Source organism: Balaenoptera ricei, chromosome 19 (genome assembly GCF_028023285.1).
Source record: "Balaenoptera ricei isolate mBalRic1 chromosome 19, mBalRic1.hap2, whole genome shotgun sequence".
Taxonomy (NCBI): domain Eukaryota; kingdom Metazoa; phylum Chordata; class Mammalia; order Artiodactyla; family Balaenopteridae; genus Balaenoptera; species Balaenoptera ricei.
Genome location: NC_082657.1, coordinates 57,146,533 through 57,164,219, shown reverse-complemented (window position 1 = coordinate 57,164,219; position 17,687 = coordinate 57,146,533). Strand labels below are relative to the sequence as shown.

General features: G+C 49.6%; 1 protein-coding gene across 4 annotated transcripts in view; it reads right to left on the bottom strand.

Moving 5' to 3' along the window:
- Positions 1–17,687, bottom strand: part of PLCG2 (phospholipase C gamma 2) — a 202,115-nt gene that overhangs the window by 168,647 nt on the left and 15,781 nt on the right. Inside the window, exon 1 of one of the 4 annotated variants that reach the window (XM_059903782.1) lies at positions 1,845–1,975. The exons of the other annotated variants lie outside the window; for them this stretch is intronic. The gene's annotated coding sequence lies outside the window, so the exon portion shown is untranslated. Of the gene's footprint in view, positions 1–1,844; positions 1,976–17,687 lie in introns of those variants that run through there. 4 annotated transcript variants of the gene reach the window in all.

Here is a 17,687-nt window from a genome sequence, read left to right as displayed (position 1 = left end):
CTGGCTGGCTGGCTGGCTGGATGGACGGATGGACAGCTGGATGGATGGATGGCTGGCTGGACAGCTGGATGGATGGATGGATGGATGGTGGTAGCCAGCCTCCAAGATGGTTTGGCTCCAATGATCCTTGTCTCCTGGATTTATGTCCTTGTGTTGCCTCCTCCAACACTGAACAAGGCATGATTCTGACTTAACAGAATCCTGTAGAAGGGACAGTATATGACGTGTCAGGCTAGGTTATGAAGGCATTGTGGCTTTTGCTTTGGTCTCTAGGGCTGCTCTCTCAGGGGGAAGCCAGCCACCATGCTGTGAGGACACTCAAGCAGCCCTCTGGAGAGGCTCAGGTGGAGAGGGACTGAGACCTCTCACCAACAGCCAGCATGAACTAGTCAGCCATTCCTGAATTCCTGACCCTCAGAAACCATGCAACAATTATTACAATTATTGTTGTTGTTTAAACCACTAAGTTTTGGGGTCAAGAAGCAACAGATTACTAATAAAGATTTATAAAGACATGGATGGATGGATGGATGATGGATGGCAGGTGGACAGATGGAAGGATGGGTGGGTGAGTAGGTGGGTGGATGGATCAACAGGTGGATGGATGGATGGATGGATGGAAGGAAGGAGGAATGGGTGGGTGGATAGAATTTTTAATTTGGGGTCCCTCCTAGAGCTTTCTTTTTTCTTTGACTCACACAAAAGTAAAGGAGATGCAACTACTCCAACATGATTCTCAAAACTCTCCATTTCAGTGGAGTTCAGGCTCAGGCAAACATCCATGAGCAAAAGATATGAGGTCACTACCCTTCCTACTGTACTTCCTCTCCCTCACCCAAGGAAGCAGCAAGTGGAACCATCTGGGATCTTTTACATGATCTCAGAAAACATGTGTAGAGGCCTGGTGTGTCTGTTCCAGGTCCCAGAGTTCCCAAGAAGGATCAGACTTCGAACAAACGGCCGAGGAAGCAAGATAAGGTGGTGGGGTCACTGAATGAGCAACACATCTGGTTCAAAGCATAGCTCCCTTGCTTGGGCAACTCATTTACCCTCCCTGTGTTCCCAGTTCCTCATCTACAAAACAGAGCCAGTGACACCCGCCTCGTGAAGGCTGTGACTCTTCAACACCAATATTAATGAAAGGTTCACGTGGGACCTGGGTGCTAGGACTTACCTTCCTTCTCCCCCCTACCCAGCTCTCTGCATGTCCTCCCCTGGCCTGCGACAGTGTATGGCACGGTCACCTGCACCAGCTCAGGCTTCAGATGACCTGGGCTGGACTCCAGGCTCCGTTCCTCTGCTGTGTAAACTTGGGCAGAATACCAAACCTCTCTGTGCCTCAGTTTCCTCACCCGTAAAATGGGGATAGTAATAGTAGCTGCCTTATAACTTTGCTGTGAGCATTAAAGGAGATAATCTTCTAAATCACTAAGGTCGGTGACTGGCCACATAATATGCACTCCATGAACGCTGGCGGTAATAATACAGATAATAATAATACAGCATTTCACTACCATCCCGTCAAGCTCTGTCTGAAAGGCAGGAGTGGCGCTGGCAAGTTATCCGGTTGGCTTCCAGGAACAAGACTGCCGTCCACTCGGCCTCCGCGACTGTCCTGGGCTTGGCCACCCTACACTTCATCCTGATGGAACAATGGCGGCTCCACCACTCGGCTGAGCACCACCCCACTCACCTCTGAAATCCCACCGTGCCCTTGAACAAAAAGCCCATCTTTCCTCCCAGAAATGCTGTCACCTTCCCTGGTCTCCATGGAAACAGACGACATGGACCGGCCTGGAGTCAGGGCAGGTTTGGGATGACTGGAGGCATGGCCACACCCTTACCTGGGGGCACCAGGGGAATGACTGTCTTTCCGTGGACTTTGTGGAACACTCTTTTCCTGATGGCCTGGAGCTCTTGGGGAGAGCACAGTCTCAGTGTCCTCGAGGGGTGTCCTCGGAGCTTGCAGATGCGGCTTCAGGAGCTGAGGGCAGGTGCTTCAGTTAAAGGCACAGGCGGGGCTGGTCTCCCCTGAACGGCCACCTCCCTGCTCGGTGGGGCAACACCTCCCTGCTTGCCAAGACTGACACATGTTCTATCTCCTGACCCCCAACCCACAAGAAGGGGAAGGGGGTTTTTCCAGCCTCACTCTACACATCAGGACACAGGGGCTCAAGAGAGGCCAGGCACTTTGCCTAAGGACACAGAGCTGGCTCTTCCTCTTCAGACACGTCCCTCACTTTGTGCTGTTGCCGGGGTGATGACCTTGGCGGGGGTCACCACTTCTGAGCCAGCTTGGAAAGTCAGCTCGACACCTGGGGCAAAATTCAAACGCTGCAGTACCTGGGACAGAGTAGGTGCTCAATAAATATTTCTAAAAACCATGTCCTTCTTTTTTACATAATAATTATCTTTAAAAATAAAAATAATAATAACTCATTTTTTAATAACTACAATGTGCCAGGCATTTTCTACATGTTACTCTACTTAATCTTCATGGCATATTCTATTTAATTTTATTTAATATCCCAGAGCAGGTTATTAGTGCCCCGTTGGGGATTTCTGCAAATATTTAAGACAGGCCTGGATTTGACAAACCTAGGGAGAAGAGTCAGGAGGGGTAGGGGGTCTCCATTAGTGAGCTGTGCCAGAGGGCCACGCAAAAAGTCATCCACTAAAGCAGGTGGTGACGCCTTACCAGGTCCTCGAGGAGGATAAACTGTGAAGTGAAGTGCACTGCTTTGTGAATTTCCAAATCACCTACCACGTGGGATGAGGTGCAAAGAACAGAGAAAAGACAAGTGGGAAAGGAGAAGGATGGGGAAGGAAGGGAATGGGGGGAGGGGAATGGGGAGGTCATTCCAGAGGCTTCTCTGTCCCCTCCTACCACAGGTGAAGGTGGCAAACCTAAAAGTGGGTTCCCAGGACCTGGGGTCCCTGGGTCAACCCCCAAGCATGGTCCCCAAGGACCAAAGTCCTCAGCTTGCCAGGTCCAGCCTTGCCTTCCTCCTGGAATCGCCCCAGGCCAGCAGGGCTGTGACGGGGACCCAGGCCAGCTGACCAGGCAGTGCCCTCAAACCAGCTTAGCCTCCACCAGAGGTGGGACTGGCCTGGCCCCAGCCACCTCCTCTCCCTCCACAGCCACCCCTCGCTACCCCGCGCCCTCCAGCTAACTCCGCAAGATGAAGCGCCAAACCAGCGCTCCTCTCATCTCCAGCCAGAGCGACTCTTCCCGCCCCTGTAATCATGGCTAGGGCCTGTCTTCGGTCATCCTCCCACCTGCCTCATCCCCTCCCAAGCTCAGGGCCCAGACTGAACCTGGCCATGGAGAACAGTACAGTCAAGCTCAAAGGAAAGAGGAAAGGGCTCCTCCTCGCCTGTGCCAGTGTCCGCGTTGGTCAGCACCCAAAGTTTCCCCTCCGGTCCAGCTCAGGCTCTCCCAGAGGTGGTCCAAGGCATGGCTTTCTGGCTTTTGTCTTCAAAGGCCGAGGCCATATATGGAGAGAAGGACTCCCGCCAGATGAAGAGAGATTCCCAGAGACCTGGAAATGGTGAAAAAGAAATCTGAGTCCTGGGGAAGGACCAGGGCCAGCCCTAAGGGATGCGCCACGGCAGGGTCAGGCTGGTAGGGTGCTGCAGAAGCAGTAAGATCGCAGGATCGGACCTCAGCAAGCACACAGGCACCAGCAACCAGAGCTAACAGTTACTAGCACTGCCGGTGTGCCAGGCACCATTCCAAGTAAAATTCTAATTACCACCACAGCCCCATGCGGCAGGTGCTCGTGCATCCCATGTTACAGCAGAGGAAACTGAAGCACAGAGAGGGTAAGGGACCTGCCCAAGGTCACTCCACTTGGAAGTGGCAGAGCCAGGGTTGGAACCCACCACGTCGAGCTCCTGATTCCACCACCCTCTGTCGTCAGTACATCCAGAGGGGCCTCCCCAGTGCTTGGGCCCAAATTAAAAACCAACAAATCAAACGGAATTACCATATGACCCAGCAACTCCCCTTCTAGGTGTACACCCAAAAGAACTACAATAGGGAGTTGAACAGATATTTGCACCGTTATGTGTATTAGCAGCATTATTCACCATAGCCAAGATGCGGAAGCAACCCAAGCGCCCACTGATGGATGAGTGGGTAAGCAAAACGTGGTCTAGACACGCAACGAAATCTTATTCAACCACAAAAAGGAGAGAAATTCTGACACCTGCTACAACGCAGATGAACTTTGAGGACCTTACGCCAACTGAAATAAGCCAGTCACAAAAAGACAGACACTGTATGATTCCACCTATATGAGGCATGTAGAGTAGTCAGATTCGTAGAGACAGAAAGTAGAAGGGTAGGTGCCAGGGGCTGGGAGAGGGGAAATGGGGAGTTAGTGCTTAATGCGGACAGAGTTTCAACAGGGAAAAACAAAAAGTTCTGGAGAAGGATGGTAGTGATGATTGCAGAACAATGTGAATGTATTTAATGCCACAAAAGTGTACACTTAAAAACGGTTAAGGGCTTCCCTGGTGGTGCAGTGGTTAAGAATCCGCCTGCCAATGCAGGGGACACGGGTTCGAGCCCTGGTCCGGGAAGATCCCACATGTCACGGAGCAACTAGGCCCGAGCGCCACAACTACTGAGCCTGCGCTCTAGAGCCCACGAGCCACAACTGCTGAGTGCACGTGCCACAACTACTGAAGCCCGTGTGCCTAGAGCCCGTGCTCTGCAACGAGAAGCCACCACAATGAGAAGCCCGTGCACCTCAAAAAAGAGCAGCCCCCGCTCGCCCCAACTAGAGAAAGCCCGTGCGCAGCAACAAAGACCAACGCAGCCAAAAATAAATAAATAAAATAAATAAATTTATTAAAAAAAAAAAACAAAGGTTAAGATGGTTGATCTTATGTTATGTAAATTTGACCACAAGAATCAAAACAAACCCAGGGCTTTGGCTCAACACTGGGCCGGGCACCCCAACAATGGCTGACGCTGATGTTTCACCAAACTGGCTAGATGGGCTGAGAGGCTACAAACTAAAAAAAAGTGGTATTCCTTGCGGACCTGAGCTTGAGGGCCATACCTGCTGCAGGAGGGAAGCCGGGCAGCTGGGCGGGTGGGAGTCGAGACAGGGCAGAGGTCAAGAACAGAGCCGGGTAGCTGTGACTGGTGGGGGTGGAGGCATCCTGAGGGGCTGAGGCTAGCTGCAGGCTCTGCCTAATAAGAGCTGATACCATTATTAAGCATCTGCTGTGTACCAGGCTCTGTGCTTAGCATGATACCCGTAGCACCTCATTTATTCCTTACTATTACAACACTTGGAGGTGTTATTATTTACGTCCATTGCACAGATGAGGAAACTGAGGCTCCAAGAAGAAAAGCAAGCTGCCCAAGGCCCCCAGCTAACAAGTGGCCGAGCAAGGCCTGGACCCTGCATCTCTGGACGCCCATCCTCTTCCCAGGCGGCAGCTCCTCTGCCTCCGGGGGCATTTGTTACTGTGGTGTCTGGCGCTGGGCTGGGGTCTTCGCCTCCCTGGGCATCCTGAGGGGTCTGGCTGTCCGGGCAGGGGTCCTGGACTTGGGCCACATCCTCCGCGGGAGTTGCTGGGAGCGGATTCTGCCCAGGCAGAGCCTGAAGGGAGGGTGGGCAGCACTGCGTCAGCGTTACGGGCCCCGAAGGGAGCACTCGGGGAGCACGCCTACCTCCCCACTGCTCTCTGGGGCGTGGAGTAGGACCCTGGGAGTGGAGGTGGAGAAGTGCCCGCAGCCCAGCGGGTGAGCGCTTCCAGGAGAGCCTCAGAGGCCACTGCCTGGATGGCTGCCATTAGTGTGGTCACAGCTGCCTCCGCCCCAAGGAAAAGAGGAAGTGGTCAGAAGCAGCGAGAGAGAAGACAGAGAACCTTAAAAGAGGACGTGTCCCAACCCACACTGCCCCCTCCCCTCAGAAGAAAAGGGGCCGAGCTGGCCCAGCGCTTCTTGGAAGCTCCCACCAGCGAAGAGGGAACCTGCTTGAACCCCACACTGATGTTCTGAAAACACTCTAGAACTCTGCGGGCCTCCGGCCCTCCAGCCTTGGGGAGCCCTGAGGTCCGGGGCAGAGGACAGTGGGAGCCCCCAGCCCAGGGCTCACAGCCATGAGCACGGAGGATGGGGCATCGTGGGGCTCTGGGTTCAAATCCTGCTCTGCCCTCGTTAGTTCTGTGGCTAGAGACAGGTTTCTCACCTTGCTGGGGCGCCAGTTTCCTCATCTGCAACCTGGAGATAACGAGAGCCCCTAGCTTGTGGTGAGAATTCAGTGAGGCTTTAGATATGAAGGGCTAATGCCATGCCTGGTATGCAGTAAGAGCTTAATAAGCATTAGCTATTGTTATGTCAGGGGAATCTCTGAGGCCTGCAGGTCGCCTCTCTCCTCTAGGAGGCTGGGCCTCGGGCTGGCAGCAGGTGGAGGCTAGGCATGGGGTACGTCCAGAGAAAACTAGCCACGCTGCTACCACAAGTGGAGAGAGAATCAGAGAAATCTTAGGGACAAAAATGGATGACCCCCATCTCTCCAGAGGCCTACTCTGAACCCCCTGCATAGCATAGTCTAATCCTCAACACCTCCAGACAAGGAGGTGCCACCAACATGCCAAATGGCACAGCACAAAGGGTCTGGGACCCTATCTCGGGAGCTAAGCCAAAACTCTGCTGCTTTGACCTGGATGCAGAATTAGTTGTGTCTGTTGCATCACCATGTTGAACCTAGTTCAGCAGAAATGATCAGCACCACTCTAGCCTCATAGTGCAATAGCTGTTTACAGATCTTTTGTTCTGTCATCAAGAAGCAGTCAAGGGACTTCCCTGGTGGTCTAGTGATAAAGAATCTGCCTTACAACACAGGAGATGGGGGTTCGATCCCTGGGCAGGGAATTAAGATCCCACGTGCCGCAGGGAAACTAAGCCTGCGTGCCTGCCACAACTACTGAGCTCGCGCGCCCCAACTAGAGCCCGCGTGCCGCAAACTACAGAGCTCATGCGTTCTGGAACCAGCACGCCACGACTAGAGAAGAGAAAACCCTCACACCACATCTAGAGAGAAGCCCGCATGCCACAATGAAAGATCCCACATGCTGCAACTAAGACCGAATGCAACCAAAAATAAATAAAATAAATAAATAAATCTTTAAAAAAAAAAAAAAAAAGCAGTCAGTAGGGCTGGGGCTTGAGTGAGGTGAGTGAAGTACCTAGGATGGGCCCCTGAGAGTGAGTACCTCCTTACACTTTGTGTATCCTTAAATTTGGCAACTCCTGAAACGTTCACTCTCAGAGTGGACCTTAGGCCCCTTGCTCACCTCACCCTAGTCTTGGCCTTGGTCATCAGTCTCTGGTTCCCATCACTCCTCCCTCTTTCAAACACTCCTACCACCTCCACTTTCAAACTATTCACCAAGAACCAAACGATATACCTTACAAGAACTCCCTAGAATTGAAAGAAGGAAGAAACAGGAGTGATGCTTGGGCAGGAAACTTCGTATTTTTCAAAGCCCTGAATTTCACAGGTTAGCTCATTACATTAAGACGCAGAGTGCTCTCTGCTTCAAGCTCAGAAACCTCTTTTCCAAAGTACCCTCGTGAAGGAAGCACTGGAAATCTAAATAGAAACGCTTATGAGACATGGTTTCAGAATTTTACACCATTTGTATGTGACAAAACAGCAAGGAACAGTAATATTTCAGCAATTCACACAAGAGGAAACACAATTGGCCAACCCCCCCGCCAAAAAAAAAAAAAGAGTCAACCTCACTAATCATCAAAGAAATGAAAATGAAATGTCATTTTTACATTCTAGCCAAATAATTTGATATCTAACCTTATAAACTGTTTTTTCTTATGTTTATTATAACATATATATCTCTGTGAATATATGCTTCTAGCTAGCTTTTTTTTTTTTTTTGAAATGAGATCATTTTTAAATTCACTATAGTGTAGACATCTTTCTGGGCCAGCAAATGCAGCAAACCTCATGGTATATTGTTTTGTTTCATTTTGTTTTTGTTTTTAATCAGCCATGTCACTTTGCATTCCCTTGTGCACATGGAGACCCATTGCGTTTAGCAGTTGCCTACTGATGGGCTGTTTACAGTTTTGGGTCTTTCTGTTATAAGCAATGCATCTTTGCACATGTATCTTTGAACACCTGGGTGAACATAATCACAGAAAAAAACCATCTGCCATTGTAAATGCTGGATCACGTACCAAAACATATATATATATTTTTTTAAAATTTTGACAGAAATGCCAAATGGCCCTCTAAATACTTTACTGTTGAATTGGTAACAATATCCATCTAATACTTTGATTTTTTTTTTTTTTTAATAAAAGGACCGCTTTAAGATTTAAGATTACAGAGATGGTAAAAAACAGCCCAGATGGGCTCAGGGATGAGGTTCTTTGGCTGAGTTAGCTCAGGGTCCCCCAAATAAACCCCCAAACCAGTAATGCATGAACATGTAAATCAAACCCATGCTTTGGATGCCCAGCATTGATGTCTGTTTCCTGCCTGGAGAGCCCCGTGTAAAAGCAGCGGCGGGAAGGCAGCTGGGCTGAACTTCAGGCTCCACCTTGGGCCCTCTCCTGCCACCCCCAGCTCTCAGCGCTTGGAGAGGTCCCCTTAAGGAGGGAAGGAGCCAGGCTGCGTCACTAGAAAAGACTCCGTTTCAATCCCAGCTCTGACAGTATCCCACTGGATGACTTTGGACTAGTTGCTAAGACTCTCCGAGCCTCAGTTTTCCTAATCTGTAAAATGGGCCTGATAAAACCTGCCTGGCTCATTCACTGTGATGAGGATCAGATGTGGGAAAGGATGTGAAAGTAACTGGTGTTCCTTCTGCTTTGGGTTTGCTGTCAGGTCTACAGCTGGGGAATAGCGGAGCCCAGTCTGGGGTTTTCTGACCGCAAGTGCTTTCCCAGAAACAATCTTCTCTTAAGTTGTTATTTTTTTTGTCTGAATAGATTATATGCGATACAAAGTTCAAAAGGTCTAAAAGGGTAAGGGTGAGAAGCCTCCTTTTCCCACTCCTGTCCCCCCAACCCCCCATCTCCCCTCCCCAGAGGCAGCCTTTGTCACCTCTTTCTTCTGTCTTCCTCTGGGGTCAGTTTTTGCGCACCTTCACAAAAATGCAGCATTCTACATCTATTGCTCTGCACCTTGCTTTTTAAAAAAATTTTCCAACATTTCCCAAAGCTTTTCCCCTATCAGTGCATATGGAGCTTCCTCATTCTTTTTCCTCCCAACTTTTTACTTTGGAAAATTTCAATGCTATAAAGAAATTTGCAAGAATAGGAAAATAAACAACCATCTTTTTTAACTTAGCAACTATTAATCACCAATTATTAATACATGCCATATTTGTTTCATCTCTTTCTCTCTCTTTTTTCTAAACTATCCAAGAGTTAGTATTTCAATCCCAAACACTTCAGCAAGTATCTCCTAAGAACGACATTCTCCTACATAACCACAATACAATTATCTCATTCAGGAAACTCAATCATCTAGTGTATTGCCCATAATCAAACTTCCCCAGGTATCCAATTTAAAAATCCTTTTAAAAAATTCAGGTTCCAATTAAGGATTTCCCATTGCATTTAACGGTCATGTCTCTTTAGTCTCCTTTAATCTGTAACAGTCCCCAGCCTCTCTTGTCTTTCATGACATTGACATTTTTGAGTGTCCAGGTCAGTTCTGCAAAATATCCTTCAATTTTGACTTCCCTGACTCTTTCCTCAAAACAGATGAAGGTAAAACAATTTTTTTTTTTTTGCAGGAATAGTACATAGCTGACGTTACACCTCATTAGTTTTGATGGCAACAGAGTATCCCAGTGTATACAAGTTGTGTAACTGGTCCTTTATCCACAGATGTCTAGATGATTTCCAATCATCTGTTTTATACACAGTGTTACAATGAATATTCTTAAATCTGTCCTCTTGAAAGTTTCTGAGTATAGAGTGTGTCTGGAGGGTAAACTCTTGGAAGAGGAATCACTGTACCTACATATATAGATGCATCTGTAATCTTGAAAGCTACTGCCAAATGGCCCTTTCTAGAGGATGTATTTATTATTAGTGGGAGTATTAGTGTGAGGACGCTTACCCCAGAAGCTTGTCATATTTTTAAACTTTCATCTCCCTGAGTCCTGGCTCGCAGGGCCACGCAGCCTTGCAGAGCCACTGTCTGACAAGATTTCCTTACATTTTCTCCTATGACCTTTAACTGGAATCCGAATAAAATCCTACCTTTCAAAGACAAAGTCCAAAGAATTCTCCTGGAGCAGAATTCTTGATATTTGTTACAATACACATCCACTTGTTCATTAAGCTGCTACGATTCAAAAGGAGGGATTTGGTAAGCAACTCCTGATGGATGCCTGTGAAGTGTGCATTATTAACACGCCCATTTTACAGATAAGCAAACAGGCTGATGAGGTCAAGCAGACTGTTCAGTCCAGTCTGAGCGAGGAATAACCGATCCAGACCAGTCTGCCATCACAGAAGCGGGAATAGCCTCTTCGGATGTTGGGAGTGGACAGATACAAAAATAAATCCTACAAAATAACTCCAAATCCAAAACTTGTTAACGCCCTGCCGCCGCTTTCTGCTCGGGTGAGATCATCTCGGTTCCCACTGCTGGGTTCTCAGACTGTTTGAAAACTCTCTTCCCCAGAACGCATCGCTCTCAGGAATCCTTCGGCTCCTGTGGACTACACTTCCCAGAATACGGTGCGGCCACATCCCGCTGGCGTGCTTCCGCTTCCGGCCTAGGTGTTTTCTGGGAGTTGTGGTCTCTGAGGGTTCCGGGATCGGAAATGCTAGGACCTAAGGGGCAAGGGACTGACCAGGCAGCGAGCCCATGTAGCACAAAGATATCTGGTGGGAATAGATACCGCACTTATAAGCCGGGAGGCACTGGGCAGGCCTGAAATCACGTTCTGCTTCCCTTTACCCAGCAGACTGGCTCTGTCTGTGGCCACACCGCCCTGGGAAGCTATCGGTTGAGACTCTCTGACCGACTTTAGGGTTAGCAGAGGTTCCTTTAGGATCCTGACATTCACTTTACTGCTGAGTCTTCTAAGGGCCCCGAGGTTCCGTCCTTTATTCTGTGACACCATATTGCCCCAGAAGCGCGCCCTGTTTCTTCCTCGTTGAGACACCCGCTCCCTTCTAAGCAGTAAAGAAAAAAAAAAAAAAAAAAAAAGGAAGCACCTTTTAAAAGTTATCTTGTGGGGCTTCCCTGGTGGCGCAGTGGTAAAAATCCGCCTCCCAATGCAGGGGACACGGGTTCGTGCCCTGGTGCACGGAGCAACTAAGCCCGTGCACCACAACTACTGAGTCCACGTGCCACAACTACTGAAGTCTGCACGCCTAGAGCCCGTGCTCTGCAACAAGAGAAGCCACTGCAATGAGAAGCCCGCGCACCGTAACGAAGAGTGGCCCCCGCTCGCGGAAACTAGAGAAAGCCCGTGCGCAGCAACGAAGACCCAATGCAGCCAAAAATAAATTCATAAAAATATAAAAGTTATCTTGCTCCTTCAGGTAGTCAAATAGTTGTATTACAGGCAGGAAGTTCAAAAATAAAGTGTGGACGCTTAAGTCAGCTTCTGAAGCAATAGCTGAGAGCAGAGTTCTCAATCTCCTCTCTGTTAAAACCCACACGCCCAGGCCAACCCAGATCCACTGAACCAGAATCTGGACAAAGCTCCCCACGTGATTCTAACCTGCAGCCAAGGTCATAGCCTCAGGTTTACAGGGAAAATACGAAATGTTTGTATTCTAGATTAACCTACGTTTTCTTACAGGAGCTACCAGACTGCCTGCTTTGAGAGCAGTGAATGTACAGAATTTATCACTGCATCCCCAACACCCAGCCCGTGCTGCCCAGAATAGGAAGTGTCCTTGGGGTTGATATCCAGCTGATATTTACCATATGGCCAAGTTGCCTGTGGCCATTCAATGTGCAGTGCCCATGCCATCCTGGTTGTTAAATATTTTGAATACAGTTCCTAAGTTATAGTCATTGTTTTGAGAGGGAGAGGGAGATGGGGAGGGGGAGAGAGAGAGGGGGAGAGAGAGAGAAAGAGAGAGAAAGAGAGAGAGAGAGAGAGAGTGTGTGTGTGTGTGTGTGTGTGTGTGTCCGGGGGTAGCTAGAATTCAGGAAAATTCAAGCTGGGAGACAGAGAATGGTCAGAGGCGAAGATATTTGGTGGCAACACTAAGAGAATATTGGAACTTAGAGAAAAGAAAGATGTATATGGCCATAGGTCATCACGGAAGGCTTCTGGCAACCCTACCCGTTTCTCATAGGTCAGCACTAGGTCACATGCACGTGTCCAATCAGTGGGAAGAGGACGAGGAATGTCATGACTGGCTTAGACCAACCAAGATTCAATCTCTGTGCTGAGCACCCTGATGTGGTGTCAGCAAGGAGGAAAGGGAACCTATAACACCATGTGTTACTGAACACACCTTCTCTAGTTCAGCCCTGCTGGGACCTGGATGCAAAAGCCAGTGTCTTGACTGGGGTTGATTTACATAAAACGAGCATTTATTGGTTCATGTATTCTTTACTGAATGTTTACAGAATAATGGAAAGTTCCACTGCACAACATTCTTTTTAAAATCCATAACAGTGTTGGGGTTAAGATTAGACATTTTTGTTCAAGAAAAAGCAGCATTTCTTTTAATCTCCCCTTCCTTCCCATAGTGCCCAGTCTCGTCGGCTCCTCTTTCCAGCTCTCCAAATTTCTCTCAAAAATTCAAATTCCTTTTCCCGCTATTATTTAGAGCAATTCAGTTCTTTCCCAGCTCCTTTTCCACACTTCCTTCCTCATCACCACCATCACTACTACAGTTGACCCTTGAACAACACGAGGGTTAGGAGTGCTGACACCCTCACTGTCAAAAACCCGCCTATAACTTCACAGTCAGCCCCTCCCTATATCCCAGGTTCTGCACCCACAGATTCAACCAACCGCAAATTGTGCAGAAGGTATTGATTGAAAGAAATCAAACCCATGTTGTTCAAGGTCAACTGCACTTATGGAGTCTACTGCTGTGAAACTGAAATCTTTTGGTTGCAAGTGAGAGAAAATTCAACTAAAACTGACGTAAACAAGAAGGGAAATGATCAGCTCATGTAACTAAGGGTCCAGGCCTGCAGTCACAGCTGGATCCAGGAGCTCAGACAATGTCATTCTTCTTAGTCTCTCTCCATCTCGCCCAGCTATTTCCTTCTAGGGGGACCTTGACCTCGGGCAGGTTCTCTCCCACAGTAGCCTCGGCAGCTCCAAGTTTCCCTTGTCCCAGCTTCCTATCCACAAGGAAGAAGAGCTCCCAACCCACCAAGTCCAGTGAAAGCCCTGAGCCCAGGTTCTCATCAGCTCAACATGGACGAGGTGCCTATTCCTGAGCCCCTGTGTGAATGGAGACGGAATATAGGGACTAGCTTAGGCGTGATCAGATAATCACCCCTAGAGCTGTGGGGTCAGGGACAGTCAGAGCCATCAAACCATGGACCCAGAGTGCATGCGACTTGGTTCCCTCAAGGCACGTGGGAGACCGTCAGCAAAGAAGGGAGGGTGGATGTTGGGTAAGACCCTGCATGTCCACTAGGATGCATGCTGGGTTACACTTCACACAGATTAGCCCATTAATCATCCTGTCAACACTACACAAGAGGGACTATCATCCCCATTGAATTGATGAGTAAACTGAGGCCAGTAAGTGGCGACAGTGAGATCTGAACCCAGGCAATCCTAACTCCAGAGCCAAGTGAGTTCAGGTGCTCAGTGAAGCAAAGGGTCCTCCTGTCAACAGGCCACCCCTCCCCCAGCAGATAGTTTAGTAGGTGGTCTTTGCTGCTTGAGCATGCCTTTAAGGGTTCACCTTCCACCCTAAAGAGCTCATCAAAGTATATCTTATAAAGAAACATGGCCCTCTCCCCTAGAGCAGGGGTTTATTTAGCCTGATGATTGTGGTTAAAGGGGTCCATGAATTTGGATGTTATTACTGATGAAAGTTTGTGTCCCCCACCCCCAGAGCCATGGTTGAGCCGTAACCCTCCACATGATGGTATTTGAAGGTGGGGCCTTTTGGAGATGACTAGGGTTAGATGAGGTCATGAGGGTGGGACCCCATCATGGGATTAGTGGCTGTATGAGGACATAGTGAGAAGGCAGCTGTCTGAGAGCCAGGAAGTGGGTTCTCACCAGGAACGGAATCGGCCCGCACCTTGATCTTGGGCTTCCAGCCTCCAGCACTGTGAGAAATAAATATCTGTTGTTTAAGCCACCCGGTCTATGGTATTTTATTACGGCAGCCCGAGCTAATACAGATGGGGAAAAAAAATGACACCTTCATCTGCACTAACCTTTAACTGAAATTTAGCATTTCCTTCCATGATGAACATGGCAACAGAACACAGGAGTATCAGCAGGACCTGTGACTTCCTCACCCTCAGAAATTACAGATATTTTCACATCACATTCTAGTTGTTGCAGACATCTCAGATATCACTGATGCTCATCACTCCTTGCAAATCCTAATATCATGAGACTGCTTGCTAGAGCTGGTTATTAAATATGTTACTTACAAGCACAGGTATTATTATACCACAAATTTGGATTTTATATCTTGATAACTGTATTCAATATAACTGGTGTCCTTAAGACTCCTTGGACTTTATGTACTTAAAAATATTATTTGAAGAAGAAGGGCACAGGCGCAGGACCAGAGGAAGCCTGGGGAGCAGACTGTTCTCTTTCTTGTTATGCCTCATGGGGAGAACCACTGAAGGGACTTGCAACATTCTGCCCAAAGCAGATAAGACCTGGGGACATCCGAGCTGCCATCAAATCCTCAGGGATGTTTGCATTTAGGAGCTGGGACCCAAGATGGAAACTACAGGAAAGCAAGCCCGGGGTTTCCCATAAGCAGGCTCTTCCTCACTGTCAGAGTGAGGTGAGGGAAACCTGGAGTGAACCCACACACCCACTCTTGCCCCCTCCCATGAGTGAGGCTCACTGTAGCCAAGGCAATCCTTTGGAAGATAAATCGGATCACATCACTCCATCACTTTACATTCCACGGTGTGCCAGCTCCCTCGGGATCTCATCCAGACTCCGCGCCATGGCCCACGAGAGCCGAGCCATCCAGCCTCACCTTATTCTACCCGCCACCCCATTCCCTCCCTCCAGCCCTCCCCCTCCCCCAGCTTCTGGAATGTGCCAAGCTCCCTCCAGCCTCATGGCTTATGGCCAGGCAGGTGCCCCTGCGGGCACTGCACTGCCTTTTGCTCCTGGCCCAGCTGATGCCCGTTCCTCCAGTGTCACTGAGAACAGAAAGCACCCCGGTTCTTTTAACAGACAGAGTGTAATGTAGCTGTTGGCCAGGTATTGCGAACGCAAAAGACAACATGGGGACACCAGGTATCGCGGGCTAATAGGGACCCAGGGCAGCCACAATCCCAGGGCTGGAGGAACAAGGGAAGCAGGGGATGATGCAAATGGAGAAGCCTGGAGGGGGACGCGGTGCTGGGCCCGAGGCCTCTGAGGCGGGGCTGGCCAGCTTGCGAGCCGCAATTTAAACATCAGCTCCCTCGAAAGGGGGCCCTGAGGGTGGTACCCTCCCTGCCCTTCAGAACGCTGTCACAGGTGGTAACCGGTGTGCACATGTGCTGGTGTCCGCTTGCCCTCACTCTCCCCACCAGACCCCCGAGAACAGGGATTATGCTGCGTTGTACTAAGTGCCCCCCAGAAACCCTGTTGACAGAATCATTCCTCAGGGATGGTGTGTCGGAAGCGCCTTTCCTGGCTGGACTGGGTCTCTCCCAGGTTATCTAAAGTCTCCTTGATCTTGAACCTGGGCTGGGACTAGAGTGACCAAGAGGGGCCACGCTAGGTTCCTGTTGCAGGACTCCGGGTGGCGCCCCCTCTGGGGGCCATGCAGGTGCAGGGTCAACCCTGAAAAGGAGCACCACCTTAAACTCTTCACCTGGGGCCCCTCACGGCCTCACCTTGAACACTAGGCCCTGCCTTGGACCCCGCCGGGCAGGTAGTAGGGCCCCGTAAGATGTGCTGAGTGAACAAATGAGCCCAGGCCTCTGATTTCCAGGGGAAAACAGCCCACTTGGAGTAGCGAATTCTCTAGGTCATCTCTTGGCTGAGAAGGGCTATTCTGCCTTTGAAAATTCCCTCTCTTAGATGGCACATTTTATATGTTTTTTTATGATTAAAAAACATTTTTTAATGGAAAAAAATGCCCCTACCAATAATAAGCCTCTTGGTGCTGTGAGAAGTGCCTCTGTTTTGGAGCCAGACTGCCTGGGTTCAAATGGAAGTGATTCTACTTCCTGGCTGTGTGGCCTTGGGCAAGTCACTTTACCTCTCGGAGCCATAGTTGCCTTGGCTGTAAATGCAACTAAAGCCCCAGCACAGTACCTGGCACATGGTAGGTACTTTATACAAGTCAGTTTCCTCTTGTTGTGAGCCCTGATCACACCTCAAACACAGAGGACCTGCCTCTCTGAGGGAATGGGAGTGACCCAGGGTGGGGCTGGATCAAAACCAAGGCTGAGGGCCCTGGTCCGTGGGACAAGGGGACTGCCTTGGGGAAATCCCTCCTGCTCTATGGAGCAAAGAAGGTATATGGATCAGAACTCTATTCAAACTCGCTTAAGCAAAATAAGAGAGTTATGGTCTCACATGTTGGGAATCCCAGGGAGGAAACTGGCTTCAGGTTAGGCTGGATCCAGGGACTCAACTAGACCTTTATCAGGTTGGTCTCACTCACTAACCCAGTGACTGGCTGGGGCAATAGGGTACAGTGATTGGCCTTGCCTGACTCACATGCCCTTTAGGGGAGGGCAGGGTTGGGGGCTGCGATCGACAGCCGCACTGATCCAGCTCCCCGAGGGAGGGAGAATGGGTGTTGTCACCAGAAGAAGGGAAGAAAGTAAGATAAATGGTAAACCTTCCGACCTGCCACACACTGTCCTAAACACTCATGCTTAAGTCACTGAATCCTTATAACAACCCTACAAAGTGGGTACCGTTTTCATGGCTCCCATATTACAGATGAAGAAACTGAGGCCGTGGGTGCCTCAGGTCACAATCAGTGAGGGACAGAGCCAGTATCCAGCCCCAGACAGTCTGGCTCCAAGTCCAAGTGTGTCACCACTTTCCCATGTCGCTTCTCCCCATCAGATAGAAACAAGAGACGGTTGTCAGAGGGGCAGCCCCGGAAGGAGTCCCAGGGCTCCCCTGGAGTAGAATGGGGAGCAGCTGAGGACAGCAGGTGGCCCAGCCTCGTCATGAAGTCTGTCTTGAGTGCCTCTCGCTGTATGTGGAAAATGATGGGAGCTCCCAGAGAACTTGCCAGAAATTGAGGACACTCCCAGGCTCTGCCCCAGGGGCAAAAGTCCTGGCCTGAAGACCCAGACCCCGGCTTTGCACTGCCACAAGCTGGCTGTGTGAGTTGGGGCTGGTCACTGACCCTCTCTGGGCCTGTTTCTTCCTCTTGAAAATGAGTAAGTTGGGCCTGAATCTCCATCACTGAGGGCCTGGGCTCCCCCGGGGAAAAGCTGGGGGTGCACTGCTCCGACTTGTGGTCAGCCATAAACTGCTCTGTCCCCAACAGCCCTAGGTGCTGGGAAAGCAAGGTGGCC